A 6,455-nucleotide genomic window follows, 5' to 3' on the forward strand; every position below is an offset into this window, starting at 1 on the left:
ACCTCAATACCTTTCTCAATGTGATCTCAATGATGGGTAAAACCTCTCATGCTCACTATCTGTAGAAGGTAGGAAGATGAGGGCTGGAGAAGACTGGAGGCCTGTAGCCATCTGCACAATCCAAGAAAAAGTGCCAAAAATATAAAAAACCACCTGTGAAATCACCATGGTCTTTTATCAAAAAGCAGGAAAATAGGAGAGAATGCTTCAAAATAGTCTGGGATCAGCCATGGTGCCAGCATCACCCAATTAAGAATGTAATCTGTTCATTGGTGGTGAACTTATTTTCCCTGCATGGAACTGTACAAATATTCCTCATAGAGCACAGTCTAAAATAATAGTTCTGCCCAAATGCTAATAGCCAGAGTACTTTGGGGACTCAGATGCCTCAAAAAAGCCAAAGATCCAATTCAGTGGCTTCAAAAGGTAGGAAAGAAAAAGTGATGGAATTGACCCCTCTCTTCTTCACAGAAGATAATCGCTGTAGTGCCACTCCCTCTGGACGGTCTTTTCAACCTTCCGTCTGCCTCCTGTCTTTGTCTGCCACATCCCAACTGGGCTACACACAGTTAATCTCATGCCCTGCTTTCCGAAGTCAGACCTTTTATACATTTCTGAGCATAAGCTCTCAACTTCCCTTATTAGCATAATATCTACCAGAAGCAAAAAGCTGTTTAGAACATTGGCCCGAAAAGCTGTTCAGCTTACCAGCCCGGTATCAGTGTTCAACATCTTTTCAGAGAAGCAAAAAGCTTGTTTCTGTTAAACGCAAGGCTGATGCATATTACAGAAATCTTTCACCTAGTTATAAAAGCAGCTTTCATATCACACAGCAACTACAAGCTTTGCAGGAAGTGCTGTAGTTCCTGTAGTTCTTTCAATTATTGCTATTTCAGCTTTATTTACTATAAAGGAAGCACTTGAAACACTTCCCAGAAAGTCGGTAATACAGTGGGGCTCATTACAGGTTGGCCGGTGAAGTATTAATGTGACGGTATTAACATTTACCGGCATGTTACCGCACCGTCCAACTACCAGTTTCCAAGTAAGGTGGTCGAAATGACCTCCAGCTAAAAGCTGGAGGTCATTCCGCTATCTTACCTGCAAAAATCGCCAGTATTCCAGGTGCTGGTAATACCGGCAAACACCCCCATGGAATCTAATGCGACGCCATGAAATGGGGAGGTACACCAGCTACCACCAGTCATAATCTAGTGGGCATTCCAACAGACCGAATGGCAGTAACGTTAATTCCATTTGCCAGCATCCTGGGATACCAGCAAACTCATAATGAGCCCAAGTGACTTGGTTTACACAATGTACCCACAATTATCATAATAGAGATAAGGTCTGGCATGGAGCCTGGAGATCCAAACCAACACTATTTTCTGCACTTAATTGTGAATTTTATTAATTTCCTGAATGTATCAAATGCATTACATTAAGTGCCCATGTTAATGACTACATGGCTGGGAATTACGCTCAGACACTGTACCCCAGAGTACCATTCTGTGGTAGCCAAGATCGGGCCCCTTCCCAAGGACACCCTCGGTATCAGCCTCAGCTTGCAGCAAATAAGGAGATTAGACACAGACTGATGGTAAACCAAGCTTCTTGTATTAGATAGCAAATACACAGCATACAGAGTGTGCAGCTGATAAGCAGGAAAATACAGCAGTACAAGTGTCCACGCAGTCAGCACACAGAGCTATTGGGGGGCCTTCCCTTAGAGTGCAGGTTACATAGCACATCTTAAGCAATCACTAATATATTATAGCAGTTTCACAATGGGGGATGTTACTTGGCATGACATTGCAGACATTTGGCAATAACTGTCAACATCTTACTTGTGACCTTGTGACAAAGCCGTGCAGGTAATTTGTGTTGGAACATAGATAAGCGGCATTCGCAGAAACACTATTCTTATCTGCCATATATGGTGCTCATGCTATACTTGTAGAGAGCAAACAGAAGAGAAGGTTTGATGTGTCCCTTTGTCTTGCTATGGGGTGTCTAATATGCACCAGGCAGGCTTAGGGCATGTCAGAGGAGCTGAGTGCAGAGGGAGGCAGAGGGATGCAAATGCAAAAGGAGCGTCTGAGGCCTAAATGTATGGGAGAGAGAGCCTAATCTAGCATACCGTAGCATAGAAGACCAGCATCAAATAGTATAGCCTAATGTAGCATAGCATAACATCCTGCCACATCACCAAGCATGGTTAAAACTAAAAATACATAACAGCACAAGTATTTCCATTGTATTTTTATGTAATCTGTCACATATCCTTTGGTGTAGAAGGTTTATGTCCAGATGTTCAGACACATTGGAAGGAGTCATTCAATCCCATTTCAGAGTTTCTCACTTAGTCTACATGAGTGGGAGGGGGTGTCCAGATATAGGTCACGTGAATGTTCTGCCTAAGAACTTAACATTTTAAGTGGATTGAAAAATTGAGGAGAGCAGGATGCTAAAACACCACAAGCATATTTGGCGAATGCCCTCAGAAACATAAGTATGCAAGTACTCTGCATAAAAGGTGTGGTCTGTGTCACTAGAAGCTGCCTAAGGGATTCAGTCAGTTTTCTATCTTTTACAAAATAAATATAACTAGCATGGAAGAGAGACAAATCTATTAAAAAACAATGCGAAGTGTAATTAATCAGTAGCAACATGATATGCCAATATAAAATATTCAATCAAATAACCAAATCAAATAAAATAGGTAATTGAAGGGTCCTATCCAGGTAAGGTATCTCAGGGTGCTACTGTGCTGGCTGCAGAGCTATGCTTATAACCAAAAGTTTAGAACAGTCATTCCCAGTAAAATAACTCAAGGGATTAATGTGCCTGCTGCAGTGATATATGTCAACATGGAGAACAAAGCACCCTCTACCAAAAAAAGCAGAACACATGTGGTCAAGTACACAGTATATTCAGTCCCTCATCCAAACAATGCAAAATCTACACTTCAATTTTTGAGCATATATAATTCAAGTGAAAATGCCTTCTCCACTTAGGACAAAAAGGTAAAAAGCCACATTTAAAGAAAGTGAAGGTTTTCCTTATGGCAGCACTCTGCACTGATCCATGACAGAGGTGTGTTAATGTGATGGTATACCTCCAGACATTGAAGGAGGAGCCTTGCCGTGGCAATGATAGTATGTAGACAGAAGTGGGTGGATTCTGCCAATCAGTGTCCCAACTCAAGCCCACATTTCAAGCCCTGCCTGTGCCAGGCTTTAGGCGCGCCATGCCACTTAAACCCCAGCTGCACCACATAAAGCCGAGAGCATCAGAAGTGGTATGAGGTCAAGATACCCATCAGGTTGCTTTATATTCTGAATCTTCATAAGCCCTGTGGTACTGTTGGCTATGTCAGTCCCTTTTTAGGTGCCCCTTGATTTGAGATCAGTTTCCAAGTGATAGGGGCTTGTCTGAGAAAACCCTGCACCACATCGGGCATGAAGGACACCACTACAGGCATTCCTAGTAGATAAGACCTGAAAACTCTATGGGCCACTAAGCGCACCGCAGAGGCCACCTGGAAAACCACGCCTTCAAAAGCAAATAAAGAGCAGTTCCTCATAGCAGCAAAAACAAACAAACAACCTACTATTCAGGCGAAGAGTCATGCTTACAAGCACATAGCCAAAGCCAAAACAGGTACAAAAGAACTATTCTTCCTCCTGCGCGAACTCGAATCCCCCTGTCACTCCCCCAGAAAGCTGCCTCAAAGATTCCACTTGGTGTGCCAACATCCAAAAGGTACTCCTTGACAAAACCTCCCTACAAAGCAACATTTCTGCCAAAAAGGCCAAACTATCCTTACCAGATACACCAGCAAGTAAACAAGACCATAACCCTTTAGAAACATATGTCTAACATGTTTAGATAATATGGCATTTCTACTGAGCATAATGAAAAGACTTGCAGAACTCTTTTAATTTGTCCTTTCAATGTAGAACTCAAGGGCTACTTTAACATCAAGGTTACAAATGTGTGAAGGGACACCTTAGAAAAGGATAAGAATGTAGGATATTTGATTCGAATGGCGCTGTCAAAATAAAATATTGTACTAATATGAGGTATTTCTGTAAGCTTCAGTCAAAGTAATGGTTATAGATTTACACATGAATCCCTGTCTTTGCTTCATCATGAATGATGGCATATCAACCTCTGGTTGAGCAAAACCCAGGATTTAGGTTTTAATTGAACAACCAATGGACACCACCCACAACATTTTACTGGATTCATTGTAGTCTTTTGAGTGAAATTGCATTCCCAACAGTTAAGCTATCAAGCGTAGTGATGGACAAGAGGCGTTAGGAAATGTGCCCGTTCTGGGTCAAGACATCTACCTCTGCTGGTTAATCTAGGTCACAGTGCCAAAATAGGACAGGAAACGCTTGGGCTATGAGTATCACAGAGTGGTTGTAGGTGTTGCTGAACTTCTGTTGCATTGTGAAGAATGAGAATTAGTGGCAATGCATAAAGGCCCCTTCTGATCATGGTTATGAGTACTGTGTCACCATTGGAAACCCAGACTGCTCCAAGCAAACATGCATACTGAAATCACCTTAAGTTTGCCTGGTGACAAAGAGGTCTATTTGATTAGTATCATCTGGTTAATTTCCATTAGATTAGAGTCGGATACATTCTATTCAGCTTATCTTCCTTCACAATGGTTGATAGAAGATTGATCGCTTTAACAAAGATATATTTGATCAGGGCATATTCCCGGGTTGCATGTCCGATAGCCAGCTGAGGCTCGGATGCCAATTGTGTGCATTTTTTCTTCTTGGAATGGTTCACAGGGGTTATTTATATAGACAATATCACTGTCCACCCAAGAAACACAGACAGTTGGGTCATTTTCAGCTTGAGTACATTTCTATGTGACCTCTTCTGACTTGACCTGATGGTATACGCAGATCCAGATCCCCAGGAGCTTAGTAAAGTGACAGAAGCTGCTAACAGCCTAAAACCTGATTTGAAGAAATGTTGAGTATCTAAGAAAAAAACAAAAAGAAGCAGGCAAGAGAATGCAAAGGCATAAGATGTTTCCTTTCTACAAACATCATGGAGAAACCCTAGGAGGATTGTGAGGAATCCTGCGGATCCCTCACTAAAACCCTGCCTAAAGTCTCCCGGGTTGCCAGGGAAAGGCAGACAGTTCCTGACCTTGGGTGGTAGTGTACTGCGGGAGGATCAACTGGGAGGAGACAAACCTCAGAATGGTGAGGTGATACCATGCGATGAGACACAGTAATGGCTTATTGTCATTATGATATATCTGAAACACACATTAAGCCTGTGGACGCGAGTAAAGCTGGTGTGACATCTTTAAATACGCCATGGAAGGAAAGACCGTTTGAGACTTCTAAGGTCAAAATTCTCCCTTACTCCCAGAGGTATAGTGATAGGAAACCTATAAATAATAGCTTGAAAATACTGCCTTCCTCTTTCCAAATAAACAAATGTGACATTTCCTTAAATGCATATATGAGAAATACATTTACATCTACATTTAAAATTAAAAAGCTGACAAGAAAGCCTAGTTCTAGTGATTGGGACTACAAGTCCCATAATACCCTAAACACTGGGACGAGGAAGGGGGCTCAAGAGCAATGATGCAGGAGTAGTCAACCTGTTAAGTATAATGACCCATACCTGAGGGAAGCAGAGAGGATTAAAAGGGCCCCTCAAATGCAGCCCATTAGATGGAGCTGTAGCTGGAGTGTTCGCAGCAGTAGCAGCAGCAGAAGCAGAGCACAGTGTTGGCAATCCAAGCAGAAGTGGGTGAAAAGAAGGGACACCAGTACTTTGACTAAGCAGATTTCATCTGCCTGCCCTGAGAGTATCCCGTTTCCCCTAAATCTGAAGGAAGACTGCTTTTCCCTATGTGAACCTGATTCCAGAGATTGCGCAGCAGGAAGCGTGCCGGACACCCTTTCTGGAAAGTGTTATGCAGCCGGGGGTCCCAGGAGCGAGAGGAGCTCTTTGACTGTGTTCCAGGACTGAAGATACCTTCACCGAGGGGGGGCGTGTCCAAACGAGGCCCGAAGCAGTCCCATCCCTGCAGAACACAAAGGGAGCAAGACAGAAGCCCGTTAGTGTTACTGATCCCTTGCGTGAACAAAGGCAGGCAACTGTATCCAAGCCGAGTCACTTGCATACGAGTGAAAGCTATATTAAACTGACTGGTGATTGTCGGCCAATGAGAAGTGTATAAGTGAACTTCATTAATTTCACGCGCGTAAGTGTAAAATGCTTTAAAACATGTTCATTGAATACTAAAACCTTTGCAAACAGATGAAAGTTTGGCCGTGTTTGCCTAAAAGCGATTCTGGGGTCAAGGTTAACCGAAAAACAATTGTGAAGCAGTCAAAAACAATGTGACACTGAAGTTAAGTAAATGAACATTACTAATTGTGAGTTTAGGGAACAAGCATTGC

Source organism: Ambystoma mexicanum, chromosome 2q (assembly GCF_040938575.1).
Source record: "Ambystoma mexicanum isolate Mex_15411 chromosome 2q, UKY_AmexF1_1, whole genome shotgun sequence".
Lineage (NCBI taxonomy): Eukaryota > Metazoa > Chordata > Amphibia > Caudata > Ambystomatidae > Ambystoma > Ambystoma mexicanum.